Source organism: Ursus arctos, unplaced genomic scaffold (assembly GCF_023065955.2).
Source record: "Ursus arctos isolate Adak ecotype North America unplaced genomic scaffold, UrsArc2.0 scaffold_11, whole genome shotgun sequence".
In the NCBI taxonomy this organism is placed as follows: domain Eukaryota; kingdom Metazoa; phylum Chordata; class Mammalia; order Carnivora; family Ursidae; genus Ursus; species Ursus arctos.
The window spans coordinates 25392978-25414443 of NW_026622775.1; positions in this window are offsets into that span (position 1 = coordinate 25392978).

Here is a 21466-nt window from a genome sequence, read left to right on the forward strand (position 1 = left end):
CGGACGGAGGGAATCTGTTGGAGCTATAGTAAATCAAAGGCTTGGCTTTGGACCTGTTAAGTTTGAGATGTCTGTGAGATATTCAACAAGATGTCTCATGTAAGAATTGGGCACACAGGTCTGAAGCCTGGAGGAAACACTGGCTTTAGATATGGATGTGGATATGGATATAGATATAACTCAAGACGTAGAATAAGGTATGTGTGTATACATACACACATATACATAGACTTTCATGTAAAAGTACCTACATATATATAAGTATGTATGTGTATATATACTCTATATCTGTATGAAGATATGCATGTACATATGCATGTATGTATAATGTGTATGTATGTACTTTGTGAACACAATGTCACCATCCAGATGATACTCGTGTCCATAATCATGCATGATATTACCTCTTATATTTGTATATTCCTACAATATTTCCACGTCTGTACTACCACTGCCCATTGTAACATTTTTACAGCACTAATAGTTTACCTCATATATAGTTTTTTGTATATATTTGTTATCTCACATGGTAACACACTTCTTTGTGAAAATTTGTTTTATTATTTTTTCCATATCTTCTATATTGCTTAAGTTGTGTGGGGGCTCCTGGATGATGCAGTTGGTTGAGTGTCCGACTCTTGATTTCAGCTCAGGTCATGATCTCAGGGTTCTGGGATGGAGCTCCACATCAGGCTTCCTGCTCAGCAGGAAATCTGCTTGTCTCCCTCTCCCTCTTCCTCTCCTTCCCTCCCTGCCCCACCCCCTCAAATAAATAAATCTTTTAAAAAATTTGTGTGTGCATGTGTTTTCTGTACTATATATAATTGAATTAAGTTTCATGAAATTTTCATTTTTGAGCTCTTCTGTCCAATAGTGTATACCTTTTCTGCTACATTTGTTAAACATTGTTTTCTTTATATTAATTTATCCAATGCAGCCATAAATGTGGGCAATCTGGACACACACTGTAATAATAAGATTTTTGGTGAAAGCCTAAAAAAGCCCTTGTGATTTTTGCTACAATAAAAATAACCACTGTTTCATTCACTGTTTTAGAGTTGCAGAAGAGGGAATAGGAAGTTTAACCACATCGTGCAAATCAAAAGATAGAATTATTGGCCTAGGTTATGCAGTCTAACCCATGGGGTGGGGTGAAATAAACATTATGTTTCTGAAGTAGTTAGATTAGCAATAAAACAGAAGTTGTAAGTGCTTTCTTAGGGTAATATGCACATGTTTTCACCTTCTACCTAAAAGTCTCTCTCCAGGACCAAGAAAAGTCTTATATTCTTTCTGTGTTTTTGTCGACATCCAATCTCCTTGCGTTCCACCCTCCTTGTTCATCATTTAGTTTCTCTTATTTTAGAAATTCTCATACTTGTCTATTCCCTTGGAAGGCTGTTTTTAATATTAAGTGTGAGTGTATTTTCATATATTCAAGTTGCTTTCATCAGGTTTGTAATTATGTGACATGTAGAGTTGGATCATGCTTTTTCAATCAATTAAATACTTATCTTTAAATTACGTAGAACGTCACTGCCTTGGTAAATGCCCACGAGAAAAAAATTTTTTAAGAAGGAAGAAAAGAAAAGCAGAGGTTCACACCTTCAGTATCAAAAAGATATAACAAACTGAGCATGAAACTACTTATCTAAAAAAAAAAAATAGAAATGTAATGATTTAAGAGAGATGATAATTAATTGAAAATAACCCCTCCCATACTTTACATAACATAAGCACTAAAGTAAAAGCTTACAAAATATCTCTATACTCATGCCAAGTGCTGGAATTATTTGAATTAGTTCAGCCATGTTCATGCATCCTACTTTCCAAATTAAGGCATAACATATTCTCTGAACTTTTCCATAAATGGAATAATGAGCACCAAAAGCATGTGCATAAAAATAACAGACGTGGGCTGCTTTCTTTTCTGGTTAATATCACCTGTGGATGTGTCACACACTGTGTATTTAAAAGGATCTAAAAAGAGTGGTTATTCAAACAGGAAATGAAACCACTGTTACTAAGACATGAGCTTGCTTGCTCTATTGCTCAGCATTAAAAAAGAAAGAACAAAAGAACGAAAGAAAGTAAAGGAAAGAAAAGACAAGGTTAAAAAGGATGGCATGGTGAGGTAATGTTGGTCAGTCTCCTGGAAAATAGAATTATTTCTAGTTGTTAAACTCTGATAAAATAAAGATTTCAGTGATAGGAAAATAACATTTAGTCCCAGAATTCACAGGCTGAATTTTCTATATGGAGATACTTTGTAGCATTTCCTTTTTAAAATTTTTGCATCTTCTGAAAATGATGGCAACAATTGGCTGTGTGTGTGTGTGTGTGTGTGTGTGTGTGTGTTTGACATTTTTCTTACTTCATAAAAATAGAGATAAAATATCATTCTATTGAGTTCTTGGATGTGATAATAGCTAAGATCCATGAAAAATCATAGTAATTCTAAAATTTAATTTTAGACTTTTTATAAAATAATTTGTATTTGTAACAGCTATTCAAGTAACAGGTTTTCAGTAAAGTTAAAGTATAAGAAAAAAATTTTAAACTACTGAAATGACCAGAAAGATATAATTGATCAAATGAATATAAAACCTGGTATTTTCTTTTTTTTTTTCATTAAAGATTGTTTTTCCCTGAAAACCTGTTATGCTTCAAATACAATGATTATATCATACTGAATATTGCTAGAAATAATCATAATTTCAACTAAGAAGAAAAATACATGTGGTTCTCTATGGTGTTTAGGATATTTGGGGAAATATTCTTTGTCCTTAAATTTGCATCTATTTTGAATTATGCAGTGTAAGTGAGATAGAAATCAAGATTTGATCTCTTATTTCTTCCTTGACCACTTTTATCAGATGCCATACTTCAAAAGAGAATCTAAAACGTGTCCTTCATGAGTCTGTCCCCTCTCAGATGTCACCCTATTCCGTTTTGTTATTATACCCAGAGCAATGTTTCTCTTTCATTAGTAATTTGCATTTGGCACTCTCTCAGACATTGATTTTCACCTCTGTTCCCTATACAGTAGTAAGACCTGGATGTCTAAGTTGTGTTTGATATTTCATTTGGGAGTTCTTATATTCTTTCATTGCCACTAAAATCTATTTTTAAGAGGACTAGAGTTAATTCATCAGAGTAAGTCTAAGATCGTTAATGCTTTAAAAGTACCGTGGTAGTTAAGTTGGCTTATGAAATAAAAGGGGGTTACCCAATCTTTTTGGTTAATAAAACATCATCATCACATATCACAGAAAGGTTAAAAATTATATTTATATGAAATTTGTAGAAAATTACAGAATAAAGGAATAAAAATTCAACTCTGAAAAGTTATTTTTCCTTTAAAGAATAGCTTTCTTCATTTGTAAGAGCTAACAAAAAGTTTAATACATTGAAAATGAGCATGAGACAATGAATATTAATCCATGTTTAATCTGTATAGATCTACACATTATTAAAGCACATCTAACAAGTTTTCATAAAGATTTCAGTGGTCATTACACACAATGTATCACACAGGAGATTGAAAAGAGTTATAGCATTTATCTCCCTAACTTCTGCAAAGAGACATATATGCTAATTTCTAAGGCAAAACCAAAGAGGGGCGCCTGGGTAGCGCAGTCCTTAAAGCGTCTGCCTTCGGCTCAGGGCGTGATCCTGGGCATTCCGGGATCGAGTCCCGCATCGGGCTCCTCTGCTGGGAGCCTGCTTCTTCCTCTCCCACTCCCCCTGCTGTGTTCCCTCTCTCGCTGGCTGTCTCTCTGTCACATAAATAAATAAAATCTTTAAAAAAAAAATGTTTAAAAAAAAAAAACAAAGAACCACTTATTTTATGAGTCAGACTTTAAAGCAATTCTTTTCATTTCTATTATGGATAATTTAATCGACTCAGATTTAAGTGTGCAGACTTCCAACATTTATTTTAAAATGTATATTCAAAAGGCTCAGAGTTGATTTATAAGAAACAGTTTGGAAGCAAACACTGATGTTAGGAAGGACTGTTACCTCCTCTTAAAGGCTGCCAAAGGTAAGACTAAATAAACTAGGTAAGATTAGAGACAGAATGCTTTTGGAATAGATGTTTTGGAATGATGTTTATATGTGTACATCTCAGTCACAACACTACTTCTACCTGCTTGGTAGAAACATGCAAATAAAAGTATAAAACACAAACAAACTTAAAAAAAAGACCTGAATAAAATGGCATACAGTTCTGATTTCGATTAGAGTCCCTAATGAGGCTCATTACAACCCTAACTGCATTTTAATGCTGAAATATAATGCCTCTATTCATCATCAGAATGGAATACGGATGCTGACAATTGACGAAACTTAATAATAGAAGAGTTCACAAAATTCAAAACTCCCTGTGTATATTTTCAGCTTGAGAGCAAATGTGTGATGGATGTTGATCAGCTCTCAGAAAAGTGAAATGACACTTCTGAAAGAGGAAATAAGATAAAGTGCTGTAAAAAGGTTAAGCAGCCTCACTCATTTCGGCACATAGGCACAAGACAGAGGGAAAGACTTTCTGACAGAACTAAAAAGACTAAAGGGCTTTCTTATTAGATTATTTTTCATTTGGGGGTGGTTATTGTAAACCAAGTTTTAATAGTTCTAAATTCTCGGTCACTTCCTAATCTCTATTAGAAGGCAGCTCTGTTTGTAGTTTTGTGTCTTGTGTGTATGCATGTGTGTGGTTCTTCGATTTGTTGAGAAAAATGAGCTCATTTGTTTTTATAAAGGATCTTACGTTTAGAGGTAGACTTCAGACAGGTGGACCAGTATCATTCTCGGGCCAAGAGAAATCAAAAGGTTAGGAAAGTTGAGCTGTTCCGTGGGGATAATCCATTCGTACTCTCTCTAACAACTGAATTGTTTTGGAGATTCTATTACCGGGATGAAAGATACCACATTTTGATTCTGCTACTATTAAGAAGTGAAAATTTCAAGTTTTGTTTATACTTGATAAATGTTCACAATAGACAATTCTGTAAATGTAGAAGCTATTAAGAGCAAAATAAACGTCAGTCACGATGTCATTTACAGAGGTAACCCTTGCTGAGATGTAGAGTGTGTCCCACCATCGTCCTCAGTTTGGGGACGATTTCTCCTTTCTATTCCTAGTGGTTTTTCCTCAACATTACATCATGAGCATATTTTTTCCTGCTAATGCACTAATTTCAAAAAAGCCTCAGCTATTATTTGTAACAATATATCCTAGTGAATGTTACCCTAGGGTAAACTTATCCAAGGATGAGAATGGTCCTAGTGAAACTAACATTAACATTCAAAATGTAAAATAGTGTTTCTCAATATTTGTCTTTGTCAAGATGGTGACTGATATGTCACAGAGCCCAGAAACTGGCAGAGACTGGGAGGTCTTTGGAAGCTTTAAAAAACTGCCCTGTGAAAATATCTTGGCTTGGTCCTTTTTTGCAGGGTAATTTCATCACTACTCTAATGTTTTTCTGTGCAAAGTTGACTGTATAAGTTCTTTTGTGGAATAATTTTGAGAAACGCCTTTTTCCCTAGGAAATCATTCATTTCATCTAGGTTTTTAAAACTATTTGAATAGTCCTGCAAAGTAGCCTCTTGTGATTTTTTTTTAATTTTCTCTGTTTAAACGGTCATTTTCCGTTTGCCATTGCTTTACTCTCTGTCTCTCTTTTTCTATATCTCTGTCTGTCTATCTGTATCTCTCTATGTTTTGATCAACTTAAATAGTGATTTGGTTAAAAAAATAAGATTTTAATATATAGATTTGTTCTTTTTACATTCTCTAGCATATTAATTTCTGCTTTTTTCTTTATCATTCTCTTTCTTGTTCTTTCTTCCAATTTACCTTGCTGTTCTATGTTGAGTTTTTTAAGCTGAGAATTTAATTTACTCATTTTCATTTTTTTGTCCTTTTATTTTTAATAACATACATACAGCTCTCAATTATCCTCTGCTCACTGTTTTAAATCCCATAAATTCTTCTGCTTTCATCATGCTGATATTTCAGTTATATTTTTCCTTTCATCCAAGAATTTTTTAATAGAATCCATTTTTACTTTTTTTAAAATATTTTATTTATTTATTTGATAGAGAGAGAGCACGAGCAGGGGGAGGGACAAAGGGAGAGGGACAAGCAGACTCCCTGCTGAGGAGGGAGCCCAAAGTGGGGCTCCTCCCAGGACCCTGAGATCATGACCCGAGCTGAAGGCAGACACTTAACCATCTAAGCCACGCAGGCATCCCTAATCCATTTCTATTTTTGATTTGGCTCTTTCCCATTGTTATTATTTCATGGTTTATCAGTATTTTGTAATCCTTCCAGTGACATATTTAGGTTATAAAAGACTAGGACCCTTCATTTCTAATAATTTATAAGACCATCATCAATGACAGAGGAAATTCAAATAGCTTTTGCTCATGAAATCATTTTGAGTGACTCCAATGTTCAAATGCTTGGCTTGCTTTGGGAAGGGATTGCTATTTTCCTTTTTACTAGCAGTGTTTTTAATAAAAGGTAACCATTTGGTTCTAATCCTTTTTGTTGTTTCTAATATTTTTCTTTATAAAAGATTTATTAATTCCTAATACTTTAACATCCCACAAGCAGTTCTCAGATTATATTTATATTTATATATTTTATTTATATTTTATAATATATGTTTATATACTTATAATATACATTTATATTTTTAAAAATTTTTTTGCAGCCTGGCCCAGGATTCCAACTGCTTTCCTTTCATCTTTCAATCTGCCACCATGCATGTTGTGTCTTAGAATTCTATCCCTAAAAAGTAGCTTCTGTTTCACTCCAGACACTAGTACACATGTTATTTTAATTTCAATGATTTTACTAGTAAGAAATTTGGAGAAACATAGTTATAAAATAACAAACCTTGATCCATTATGAAGCTTGAAGAAATGTTATAAATATCCTCTTTTTTTTTTTTTTACTATTTTTTTCTTTTCTTTTTTTTTTTAAGATTTTATTTGTTCGAGAGAGAAAGTGCATGTGCACACGTATGCATACGGGGTGGAGGGTGAGGGGGTTGGTAGAGGCAGAGGGAGAGGGAGAGGGAGAAGCAGACTCCCTGCTGAGCAGTGAGCCAGTCATCACCTCACCAGACACAAAGGCTCCATCCCAGCACCCTGAGATCATGACCTGTGCCAAAGGCAGACACTTTACCAGCTGAACCACACAGGTGCCTCAATATCTCCTTTTCTTTTTCCATATCTGTACAAAAATTTTCCACGTTTTTATTAAAAGGCATCCTGAACCCATGAGCGGGCCCACCACTTGTACCTCCCCCATCCCATGCAGTAATGGGGGATTCAGTTCTACACCACAGATAGACTCAAACTTACAGAGTGTAACAAGGTCTGATAGCAAACCTCTGTTTGTTGAATATTTTGTTTGGTTTTTACCTTTGTCTGTAAAGATACTATAGCTGTAAACATCCATTCTATACCATTTTTTTTTGAGCAATAAATTCACTTGCACTGCAAAGTAATATAATATAGCAACTGGAGGTAAAAAGCACTTTAGTTGAAGTGATGGTTTTAAATTAGTTTAAAAAGCATTGATTAAATTTTATTCAGCTATAGAAACATATTTTAGTTTTCTTGGCCTAAGGAATATATATGTCTACCTTATGCTTATAATAACAGATTTTTTCACCATTTGCCAAGTTACTAAAAAATATGTTTAATCACTAAAAAATACACAGCAGGCATTTAACAAATAAATTGCTATTAATAAAATGATATTAAAGGCAGTATTTTTTAAAATGTTACCTGTAAATTAAAGTGGCATATCCTGAAGTAATATCCAAGAAGGCAAATGATTCCATTAATCTCATTAGGAAAATATGAAATATATATTGCTTAATGAGAAAATAGAACACTAATTTACTTCTGTAGGTTCCTTTATTTCCTGGATAAAAAAAATTGTGAACCTTGAAAAAACAAACAAACAAATAAACAAAAACTGCTAGGTAAAACAATTAGAGGAATTATATATGAAAGCAAAGTTAGCATTTTGTATTAGAATCACCAGCCGTTATTTAAGAAAAGTCCCTTAAGATTCATAACCTCTTAAAGTTTGTTATTTCAAGGTAACACTTTTTTTTTCCAGAACAGATTGTTCTACCAATTTTATCCATATTCTCAGTAAACTTATTTCAATAAACATGTTTTTACTTCTTTATCTTCTTTGCCTAATTACCTTCAGATTTTAAGAGAGATCTGTAATATAGAGCTTGATAATATACTCCAGATGTCTTCCATCTGACGATATTGTTCTGAATGTATAAGAGACTTAACAGTTCTCTGTTACCCCTCAAAGAGCCATTTCATAAAGTGAAGTACTCACTCTCCTATCATACAATGACCATAGATTGGAAGGAACTTTATTCATAATAATATGTTATCTGCATGTTTATCTTTATACCTATTTATTTCCATGATCCTGTAAAATTCTTCTCTGCACAAAATAACATAAAAATAAAACAATGATGTTCAGAAAATAGATAGAACATGAAATAGATTGTTAACTTGTTAAATTAATTAAACAAGGAGGCTTTGATGTCAGGGTAGCCTACATGAGCAAACTAAAACCTAAGCCTCTGAAAACTTCAAGGTTAGAAAACGGAAACCTAAGGAGAACTAATCACAAACAGCCAACAAGACTTTAAGCTATAGGCTGATCAACCATTTTCTTACTTTTCTTCCAAACTTTCTGTATAAAAGTCTCTCTCTCGGAGCTCCAGTTGATGGAACCTTCCTAACCATATATGGTTTGGCACTGCTAGATTAGAATCAATTTTTGTTGGAAGTCTTAAAATGTGTAATATGCTTCAGGTTCTCTTTAATAACTCCAAACCACTTCTGCCTTAAGATCAACACAAGCTTAAATTTCAAACATTCAATTAAATAAAGATACGCAAATTCAAGGGTCAAACTATAGTGGGCATACCATTGCCAAAAATACACGATCGCATGCACATTCTGTCCACACAATGTATTAAATAATAAGCCTCATTCTGGGTATTGTCCATTTCCAATGGTTCATTATTAAATCAGAGAATGCAAAGAAAATATCCCCCATCTTCCAAAGTAATATCTCTATCAATCCTACAAAGATACTTGCAATATTTCCCTGAGGTCATTGAGGCACCTTTTGGTAAACATCTCATATACTCCCTTATACCTCTGAGTAGGGATCCTGATGAGCCTCCAGGAAAACAGGTTTTTAGAAACTAAGGAAATAAATGCCAAGCCATAAGAAAAGATAAGAAATATATTTTTGCCAAATTGAGCTTACATTTTAATAACACATTTTACATCACATTTGGTATCCAGCAACTTTTAGTGAGGCTCTATATTCTTATGCAGATTATGTAAAAATGCTACTTGCATAACATTCTGGAAAGGAGATTTAGAAAGTGTTATCTTCTAAAGATCATTTAAATATAAGACTATGGGGCAATTATCCGTGGATGCTTAAAACATCAGATGGTGGGAAAATCACCTCATCCTGTTCAATGGGAGCAATCTGGAAGCAAGTAGTGTGTATTGTAATTGTTTTATTATTTTGAGTTAAGAAGAAAATGCTTACCAGAATCTGATTACCTGCCTAAACCTATAGAACCAGTTTTCAAGGGAGGAAAAAAACAAAAACAAAAACAAAAGCCTTGCCAATTGTTGCCTATTAGTCAAGGAAATGCTTACATTCAGTTTGTGTATGATGTTTGAAGACATATTAAAATTAAAACCTTGAAGATTCTTGACATACTTTTTAAGATTCAAAGATGACATGAAAGAAGGCTCGGAAGAAACTCCTGTTGCATCCACTAAACATCTGAACATCAGACTTTAGAAAGAAAAGAAAAAAAGGGATTTTATTCTCAAGCTGCTGTATTTTTTAAATAACTTACGAATACCAAATGGAAAACATTTTTGCAATATTTCACACTTTGCAGACCAATCAAATACATCAGAATAGAATAAGAAGAATAAAAGGAAGAACGGACTTCCAAAAAAGGCCCCTCTTTAGATTATATACTCATAATTCCGGTTTGGATTCTGCTTCTTGTCTCAGCTCCCTAAATGAACCTGGAACAAATGTGAAAATGCATGCTCAGGGGTTGGAAAAGGTCACTGCCATGTTTGTTCACTCAGCACATACTTGGCTGACCGTCAGGTGCCTGGCATCCTTCTTAGGCCTGTAGATAGAGCAGAAAACTCTTACGGAGCTTACATTCGAAGAGGTTTGGTGTCCGGTGTTATTTTTGCCTCTTAACCTATCTGACCCTGACTTCTTTTATTTCCATTTGATTCTGTTGTTTCTTTTTGTATCATTGTTCTAACCAAGAAGCCAGTGTGGACTTACTATCTTGGTATATCATCAGCAAACTTGATGAAAGTAACAGAGTTCTACTTCTTTTTAGGCTTTCTGCCTGATAGGAAGATGTTCGGCAATGCACTTAATTATCCTAAATGGTGTTATCTATTTCTCATTCTTTTTTAAGACCTGGAAATTATATGTATTCATTAAACTCAGGCTCTGAGTACTTGTAGCAGTCTGACATGCTCCATACTATTTAAAAAGGAGGTTTAAGAGCAGCAATCTGCTTGGCAGGGTTAGCCAGGGGACTTGCATTTAACTTTAAGTACATTTCTTAGTGTCAAGATAATATGCGTGGTCACATAGCACCAGCACCATTTTATGTAAATATAATGTACTGTTTATTACAGAAATTTACGGGCAGACATAAAATGAGTAAGATTTGCTGAGACGACAGAAAGGAAGAAAGAAGGAGTGGACGATTCCCAGTTAAGAGAGTGGATGTCTAGAGGGATGGTGTTGCCATCAATTGTGACAAGAAAGACACCGTCAAGTTTGGTGGGGAGGAGGGAGAAATTAAGATTTTGGTTTGGATTTCAAACATGTTAAGTTGGAATAACCTATTTAGAACTCCAAATGAAATTATCAGCTTGGGAGTTAGTGGGAAATACCCAGATTTTATAAACAGTGAGGTCTCATCAACATAGAGACGGCATTTAGAGTTATGAAGGAGGTTCGCTAAGAAGAGCATTGAGACAGGAATGGTCATCAGACCACTCAACTGCTTAGAAGGTGGGAAACTGAGAGAAACTGGCACAAGGAGAATGAGAACAGAGGGTTGCTGTGATGGAGGAAACCCAGGAGGTTGAGAGGTCGGAAAGGCCAGGCGAAGAACTGTTGGAACAAGGAAAGAGTGATCCACTGAGTCAAATACTGCTAAGTCAAATGGGAACAGAGAACTCATCACTGGAGTTGGCAGAGTGGAGCTTTTTGCTAACCCTGCCAAGAATATTTACATATGTTTAGGGATAAAAGCCTGATTCAAGTGGGTTTAAAAAAGAAGAAAAGGAAAATCGAAACCAGCAAGTATAAACAACCCTTTCTCGAATTTGCACCAAAGGGGGGCTAGAGAGAAACAGGGAAGTCATTTATACACAATCTGTTCTTCCTCTGCAAATGAGTCAATAAGAGTTGTTTCCTGGGCATAATATTCTATAATATTTTTAAATATGCCCGAGAATAGTATTCTGTACTTTTTTTTCCTACTGAACTCACTCCATCTTTTATTACAGGAAAAAAAAATCTTTCTTTCTAAAACGAATGTGACTATTTTATTTGGGCTTGATGTTAAGTGCAACATTCAAAGCCAGGTGGACTGCTGTCTCCAAGAAACCGCTATGTTTTACAATCTCAAGCCACCCAAGTGTGTGAATTTTGGGGAAAAAAAAATGTACTTAACCTTTCTGTGCTTCATTTTCCTAATTTTCAAAAAACTGCTGATAAAATTACTTGCACAAAATAGTATGTAAATATCATATCAGTTATTTGGCATCCATACAATCTTTCAAGAATTCTAATGTTGCAAAAACACTTATTTTTCTCTTCTGCTACTTTTTATTTCCTCTGAGTCTTTTCAATGCTTAATTTGAAGGAAGAGTTTCCTATTCAAAACTTTAAGAAATCAATTACATAACTGGGATTTCAATTTCTAAGTCAACTCAGCAATTGTAAAGGAGTTGAATTTGGAAATAAGCTTGACATTCAAACCTCATAGTATTGGTTCTATTGCTGCTCAGCACAGGGATGTAATCCGCACAAAAATACTATTTGATCCGAGATAAAGAAAAAAAAAAGGTAATGGATTGCCCCTCCACACGAAACGGTAAAACAGAGTTCTGGGTTGCTGCCATTCAAATGAATAGAAACCGGCAGCAATTCTAACACCTATCCAGTTTCAATTTTGTAACATCTGCAGGCATCATTCTGGAAATGGTAAACATTTTAATGGTCAGGCCCTGTCCACTTATGCATTACTATTTCCAGCATTATCCCCTATTTCTATCTGGAGAGAGAAACTAAAAGGTGACAGATTGCTGTGAATGAAATGAATGGAGATCCATTTGCATTCATTTCAGCAACAGCACACTCCTACTTCCCCATTCCTTTGTTGTCCTTGGAGATCTCCCTTACTGCTTTGGAAAATTCAAGAGCCAGACACTACATTTTGATAATGCAGTTGGAACCCCAAGCATCAGCACCTGAATTGATTGAAGAGCATCAAACAACTTTATAATTACAGTCCATCTCTTCCTTTTAAATACAAATCCATTCTGATTGAATTAAGATTGAGGCAGCACATTCTCTGAAAATTGAATTCTTATAATTTAAAAACTTGTAAGTGTCCAGTGCACACCCACAAACGTTCAGAAAGGAAATAGCACATTATTCACTTTATTTAAATTTGAAATTCGATTAACCAAAACCCTTGCAGTTTGTTTGGATCCCCTGTGTTACAAAGAAAGGCTGATTTCAGTCATTTAGTAACCACCGCAGAAGTGTCCTTTTTGGAAGATAATCAATGTATGTACTGGAGGCATGAATATGATAGTGCAGCTTAGATGTATATGTGCTTATTCTGTTTTCATGCGCGGGCTAAAAAAGAAGCAGCAGGAGTATTTTACTATTTCTTTTTTTTTTTTTTTTAAGATTTTATTTATTTATTCGACAGAGATAGAGACAGCCAGCGAGAGAGGGAACACAAGCAGGGGGAGTGGGAGAGGAAGAAGCAGGCTCCTAGCGGAGGAGCCTGATGTGGGGCTCGATCCCAGAACGCTGGGACCACGCCCTGAGCCGAAGGCAGACGCTTAACCGCTGTGCCACCCAGGCGCCCCAAGCAGCAGGAGTATTTTACTATTTCTAAATGTACCTTCAAACAGATCAAATTTTATCCTGGATTGTACTGTGCGGAGCATCTCATCTCATTTATTTGACCAAATAAAGGTGAACTATTCCCAGAAAACAAAGCTAAATATAACACTACTTATTAGCATGCCAGATCAGGGGGTGCCTGGGAGCTCAGTTGGTATTCTACTCTTGACTTCAGCTCAGGTCAGGATCTCAGGGTTGTGAGATCAAGCCCCGTATCAGGGCTCTGTGCCGGGTTTGGAGCCGGCTTAAGATTCTCTCTCTCCCTCTGCCCCTCCCAGCCCCTCCCAGGAGCACTCTAAATTTCTAAAAAATTTTAAAAATTAAAATAGTAATAATAAAAAATAATAATGTCGGATCACAAAGTTACAGCTGAAATTGTTCTCTGAAGGAAATTCCTTTACAATTTTGGAAAAAAGGTTTACTCTATGTGCTATCTAAATTCTAGCAAATAATCATTTAAGGAAGGAATAAACATACATGTAGAGGATTAATTGGGAGATTATTTATAACCAAAATGAAAACATAAAAGATCAGTTTTAGTGGTACATTTCCCCCCCTTTTTTTTTTTTTAACCTTTCGGCCTTCTAAGAGAAATATGTATTCCCCGCCAAAAACAAAGTTGTTGGAAGGAAACATTAGAAAAGGGGCGCCTGGGTGGCTCAGTCCTTAAGTGTCTGCCTTCAGCTCAGGTCATGCTCTCAAGCCCGGCATCAGGCTCCCTGCTCAGCGGGAAGCCTGCTTCTCCCTCTCCCACTCCCCCTGCTTAAGTTCCCTTTCTTGATGCCTCTCTCTGTCAAATAAATAAATAAAATCTTAAAAAATAAAAAAGAAAAGAAAACTAATAGCAGCTAACATTGAAATAGCCCTGGAATCTCTGTATTTTGCAGTATAAAGACCAAGTAAGTAATTTTGTAATATATTTATATCATGATTAGTAAATTTGCTAACTATGTAAGTATTCCCGTTGATTTGCTAATATGTTCATGGTATCTAAAATCGGAGGTCCAGGTATAAAAGTGACAGAGCATTTAACTTAAAGGTGGAGTAACTGTGCTTCTACTATGTTGTATCCGTATTTGCATTTTGAAGTATCGCATTACAGTAAACTTTAGTATGAAAGTATTGCATTTACAGTAAACTAAGATTTGACGCTACTAAGATTTTGAATTTAAGTAATTAACACAGTTCAGACCAGAAGTTTTTCCTTTGCATGAGAAAAATCATGCCCAACATTTTGCCTCCAAACATCACAAATTCTTAGTGATGACTTTTTTATTTTCAATAAGCTTTTTCCTTGGGTTTATTTGAAGTTGTCGTGGGTATATTACTTGAGCAGGAAAAGTTGGAAAATTGTAAAGAGCAAATAAATCTTCTCTACTTTCTACTTTTCTAAAACAAACAAACCAAAAAAAAAAAAAAAAGAAAGAAAGAAAAACCCAAAAAAACCTCTCATAATGCCCTAAACTGTCAATTCAGATTATAAGCAACATTTTTCTTTTTATACAACTCTGGGAATTCACAACCAAACAAATCAGGAAAAGGAAACGCAGCAGTAGCCTCTTTTGTGGCAGCTTTCAGTTATTTGAGCGTTTAGATTGATTGGTGGAATTGCAATAGTGTCATTTATTCAGTCTGTGTGTGGATAAAATATGAAACAAGGCCAATAAATTCTGTTTTGAATAAATACGTGGTAAGGCTTCTATTATAGCTAAAAATAGATTATCCCTTCAATTTGCATTTAGTTATATATAAAAATGTGTGCTTCATTCAGTCCATGCTTTAACTTAGAATATGTCAAGATTTGGTACCCATGAAAATGTTGGGGTTCGGAGCCGATGGCCAAGAAAGAATTCTTGAGATGTCTTTGGTGCAAAAAGGTGGTTTCATTAAAGCACAGACACAAGACCCGTGGGCACAAAGAGCTGCACTGGGGTTATGAGGAGTGGCTCATTATAAACTTTCAAGTTGGAAGGGGTTAGGAATAGCGTAAGCCTCTCTGGTATTTTGGAAACAAGGTTTCCAGGATCCTGATGGAGCTAACTATTGTTAGGAAAGGTCATTTATTACTGTTTAGGAAAAACTCAGTAATGAGACCCTTCAGATGTGTATCAGTGGGCCATATGTTTGGGGAATGATTGCCAATATGTATCTTGGGTGGGAGTAGAGATGAAGTTTCCAAAGGAATGTTTCTATGTTCAACTAGATTTATAGTATTAGGGGGGGCAGGGGTCAGGATAATGTTAAGCTAAGACTGCCTTTTGCCCATCAGCAAAGTGTCAACATTGAGGCAGCTGAGATCGCACAGGAAGGTCACTCTACTTGTTTCAAGGGCTTTCAATGGGCTGTAGGCAGCAAGGAAGTTTAATTTTTTCTTTTGCCTTTATTTCCCACATCACCCAGACTAGCTTTTTTTCATGTTATAGAATTAAAAATAATGCACTCTCAAAAGCTGAGTTTAAATTGTTTTTAAATGATCCAGCCCACACGAATCTAATTTCACTTTTAAAAAAACTATTGTTCCAGGGGCTCCTGGGTGGCTCAGTTGGTGAACATTTGACTCTCGGTTTTGGCTCTGATTATGATCTTGGGGTCCTGAGATCAAGCCCCACATCAGAATCCATGCTCAGCACAGAGCCTGCTTGTCCCTCTCCCTCCCCTCATACTCCTCCCACAGCACTCGCTCTCTTTCTCTCTCAAATTAATAAATAAATAAAATCTTAAAAAAAAAACCAAAAAACTGTATTGTTCCTGCCATCCTCCTATACCTAAGATGTCCTGAAGTATCCAGACTTTCGCATGTAGTTTGACAGACACATTTTCAACTAAGTAGTTAAGATAATTCCTATGCCAGACAATAGTTCCCAAGCATGCTATACAATTTTCTTCAAAATATATTTTATTTTTCTTATATATGATGAAGCAAAATAATCTTTAAAATAAAAAAAAATGATGCAATGATGTAATAAGTTACTACCTTAACTGAGAAGCTCAAAAATGAGATATGGAACAAAAAATTCCAACTGTTTCTCAAGCTTTTTAGACCAGTAATTAGCCTCCTTGGCTGCCCATAAGAATCACCTGGGGATTTTTAAAAACGACCGATGACCATCATCATCCCAGAACAACAAAATCAGAATCTCTAGATATGTAGCATGAGAATTATAATATTTAAAAAATTCACCCAGGTAATTGTAACTACCAGCTTGGAAAACCACTGCCTCAAAGAAAGAGGGATGGGATAGATTTGCTTTCCCAACCAAGACATCACTTGTATAGAGGTATGATTTAGCAGCCAATCATGGAAAACTTGAATAATCAGTCAATAAGCCAAGGATCTAGAAGAATAGAGGGAAAATTATTTTTCCTACCCTACACGAGTTGTCATGTAGAGAACTATGGGAAATTTCAAAGCAAAAGGTAGGGCTTGCTCATTGACATGCTCAATGTAGAGGTGTTTTTAAATGAACTATGGTGGCACTTTGCATGAGTAGAAATCAGTTGGGTGTCATAAAATGATAAAAAACTTAACAATGCATAACTTTCACTTAATATGAAACTGTAACTTAAAAAGAATTTTGAAATTCATGCTTTTTTTTTTAATTTAAAATGGGAATCCTCTGTCTTATATTCATGAAGGGTAGAGTGGCTCCATGGTTTTCAAAAATATACTGTAATGTAAGGCCATCCACTGATTTTTTTGTTAGTTTTGTTGTTAAGCACACTCATTATGTTGTTGTTGTTGTTGTTTGTTCCTTAGAGATTTATTTATTTATTTTAGAGAGATGCCAGGACCCTGGGATCATCACCTGAGCCAGAGGGAAGGATCGAAGGATAGAATCTCTGGCAGATTCCCCACTAAGTGAGGAGCCCAACTAGGGGCTCCATGTGGGGCTGAATCGCACGATCCTGAGATCATGACCTGTGCCAAAACCAAGAGTCAGATGGCCAACTGACTGAGTCACCAAGGCACCCCCCATTATATTTTAAGAAAGGAATTCCTACAGTGAGCTGAATTTACTTTGCTTTTTCTATCTATTGGTCTTAATTCTACTGCTTCTACAACTTTAATAGATATGTTCTAATATGAAGGTAAATGGTAATGTAATTCATATAACAAACAAAATGCCATGTGTGTGAGTTGTGGGGGAAGAAATCAATTAATTTTGTTAGATGTTCTAAAATTTAGATCCTGCAATTTATCATCAGGTGCATGTTGTCTCTGAGGTGCCTTCTGATCACTTTTTTTTTCATCTAATACTGATGCCACCTGACTTTTATCCAAGATCATCTGTACATTTAATTTGATTTAGTCAGATGCTTTGGGCACTGCTGTTTTCTATATTTGCCTGGATATCTAGCTTCTTTGGATCAGTATCAAAGTTAAACTACAATTTCAGTTTATTCCAAAATAACCTTCATGAACTCTTATCCTAGTTACTCCTGCAATCTCACCAATCAGAATCAAACAAGCCCTACATTTCTCCTGATTATGAATTTCTTTATGTAGCCTCAAGCTTCCCTAGGAACTCCCCAGGTGTCGTCCTCAGTCAAACTTTCTTTCTGGGCAGACATCAACAGAGTGCTAATCTGTAAGTACCTCTTTTCCTGCCCCTGACTACCATCAGGTGAACATAGGTGATAATTCTTTCGCAGTTATCTAACATCTTGCTACTCAGTGTTCTTTCTGGAACAGGAATATTTATAACATCTAAGAGCTTGTTAAAAATTCAGAATCTCAGGTCCCACCCAAGACCTGCTGAATCACTGTCCTCATTTTAACAAGACAACCAGGTGATTTTTTTTAAAGATTTTATTTATCTATTTGAGACAGAGAGAGAGCTAAGAGAGAGAGAGAGAGAGCCTGCGCATGAGCAGGGGGGAGGGGTAGAGGGAGAGGGAGAAGCAGACTCCTCGCTGACTGGTGAGCCCAACGCTGGGCTGGATTCCAGGACTCTGATCATGACTGAAGCCAAAGACAGACGCTTAACTGAGTGAGCCACCCAGGTGCCCCTGAGCAGGTGAATTTTATGCACATTAAAGTTTGGGAAGCTCTCATCTTTGGGGAATACCATGTTTCTCTGCAACTCAGCACCTCCTTGAGATATCTCTCCTAATTCTATTGGCAGTCATTTGGTTACAGTTCATCTGTAACCTCACATCAAAGATACAACTATTCCAAATTCTTGGTTCTCAAATATTTGAAAAAATTACCAAATCTCCTTTATTCTCTTCTCAGTTCAAACTTGTCTGATTCCTTCAACATTTGTCTCATATAAGTGTGTCCAGACATCTTCCAAACTCAACCATTTTGGAACATCTATTTGATGATTTCTAACCTGTCAATATCTACAGCAATTTCAAGTTTCTTTTTTGCAAACTTCACAGGAAAAAAGAAAAAGAAAAGAAAAAGAAAACACTGAGAGGGAAATGCAAATGCGAGACAGGCATGACCAATTATACATTACCAGTGGGCTCATGTCTTAATAAAGTTGAGAAATCAATTCAATTTTTAGCTTTTCTCAGAGAAGTGTTGTCCAACAAGATACAGAATGATAAATGTTGACCTCTTAAAATCAGTAAGGTATAAAGTGTAACAAAAATTATTAATATAACCACGTGTTTAAGTAGATCTCTATCAATGAATCACAGTGATGGGATTATTCTGACATTAACTGCAGGAGTGAAAAATTAGGTCATTAGTTAAAATCAAATGCAAATATTGTCAGATTCTGGAACATTTCTTTTTAAACATTAAAAAGACATTTTCAATTTGCAGAGATATACGCACATCAATTTTAAAATATATCTCTATGGCAAATAAAGTTTTTTTCATAAAAATAGACCAGTATTTGGAATCCTGAAATAGATATTTTAAGCATTTGAAGCATACATGGCTATATTTCAAAACAAGAGAAAAATTTCCTAAGATGAAATTTTTACTTATTTATTTTTAAATATTTATTTATTTATTTATTTGAGACAGAGAGAGAAAGGGAGAGAGCAGGGGGAGGCACAGAGGGAGAGGAAGAGAATCTTCAAGCAGATTCCCCGCTGAGGGCAGAGCCAGACATGGGGCTCCATCCCAGGATCCCAAGATCATGATCTGAGCCAAAATCAAAAGTCAGATGCTTAACCAACTGAGCTACCCAGGCACCCCTAAGATGAAATCTTTAAATAAGAGCTATTTTCCTATGAAAATTTATAATTAAGTATTTTCTATATATGTGCTTGATTAATCATAACAAGCCAATAAAACTGAAATATTCCTGATTCCAAAGATACCTCCTTTTTGTGAAATATTGACATATTTTAAATGGTAAGTCTTTGGATATTAGAAATTGAATTTATATTTTAAAAGATTTAAAATCTATGTATTTTTCACAAACACATAATCCTGAAAACCAAATAAGGTAAGTGAGTTGTTTGCTTCTAAGATATGGTTAAACTTCATCACCAGCAACGTACAGAGAAATGACAAATTTTGAACACTTGTCTAATGGGTAAGATAATGTGATGAATAAGAACCCAAAATGTTGGCCATGGAATGTATTTAGTGGACTTCACTCTATAATCAATGGTGAGTCATAGAGGTTACTGAGAAGAGAAATTATGTGATCAAGGTTTTGAAAAGTTAACTATGAAGAAAAAGATGAAAAGACTTTTAAATTATTCAGACCCAAAAAGACTTGTCAAGAGATGGCTGTAATTATCCAGAAGAAAAAACTACTCTTTTTTTAAATATTTCCCTGGTTATGAATTTTTCTAATGATTCAATTCTCTTCCAAAGTCGCATTATTCCTATCCTACTGCTTTTTAAAGTGCATTCCTTAACTACCCCAATGTCCCTATAGTGACATGATTGTTATGACTCATAACTTGGTGCCAAAATCTTCACTGAAAGCTATGACTGATCAAGCCTTGTAATTTCTATTTGAATTTAATTTTCTTAAAAAATTAGGATGTTCTGATGATTCCCACGTATTCAATCTCACTATGATGGGCATGATGTTTCCCAGTTGAATATTTGTATAGAATTATTCTAATGAATTAAATTCAATTTAGTTGTGAAAAGGAATAAATGAAGAAAATCAGTTCATTAATTGAAAGAAAGAAAGAAAGAAAGAAAGAAAGAAAGAAAGAAAGAAAGAAAGAAAGAGTATCTATGCCAGAAACAATAAAAGGAAATGTAACAGAAAATGAGAACAATAAGATATAAAAACATGACCGTTGGCTTTATTGAATGTAACAATTAGTGAGGGAGCAAAGCTGGAAAATAGACAATTAGAAATGTTTAATAATTGCTATAATCAATGAGAAACATAAGAAGGGAACTTAAGCAGTGAGAAAGTGCTTTAACGGCAATTTCTAAGGGAGGTAACATGCAGGGTGAGGCTTCTGCAATGAGAAGGAATTTATGTGACTTTTTTCAGTCTGATTATTTCTGATACTCAAAAACTGCAAGATTTATTTAGGGGTTTAAGGAGGCAAGTTCCTCTTTTTCTTTATCATCATAAAATTTCTCAATTCTACAGTCTTCAAATGTACCAAATGGGTTAGTGATAGGGTTAAGAATGATTGTATAAGTGGGTTCCTGGGTGGCTTAGTAAATTAAGCATCTGACTCTTGATTTCAGCTCAGGTCATAATCTCAGGGCCATGGGATTGAGCCCCAAGTCAGGCTCTGCGATCTGCCCCTCCCCCCAACTCTCTCTTTCTAAAAAAAAAAAAGAAAAAGAATGATTGTATAAGAAATGTTATGGGATGCATGTTACATATAGTAGATATTATGGGTTGTTGCTCTGAATCCTCAAAATACTATTTATGAGTCAAGTATATTGTTGGTTACCTAAACCAGTTGCATCAGAACAGATTTTTTTCCTTTCATTTTCACAATAAATCTGAGTAATTTCAAGAGACTTTTTGGTTCACGGAAACAGCGGTGGGGTGATGTGATCTATGACTCTTTAGGTTTAGTTAGTTTCATATACGAAAAAATAAAGTCAAATATCATTTACATTTTTAAACATTTTATTAATCCAATGAATGAAAAGATCTGTGTTTTTTAAAGTTTAGCCTTGTGGTAAGTTAAAGGAATTTAGGGCTGATCAAAGTAAAAGGTGACAATACACATCATGAGCTTTCTTTGGAGGCAGCTTTGAGAGGCTGCATGTGAGGGTCA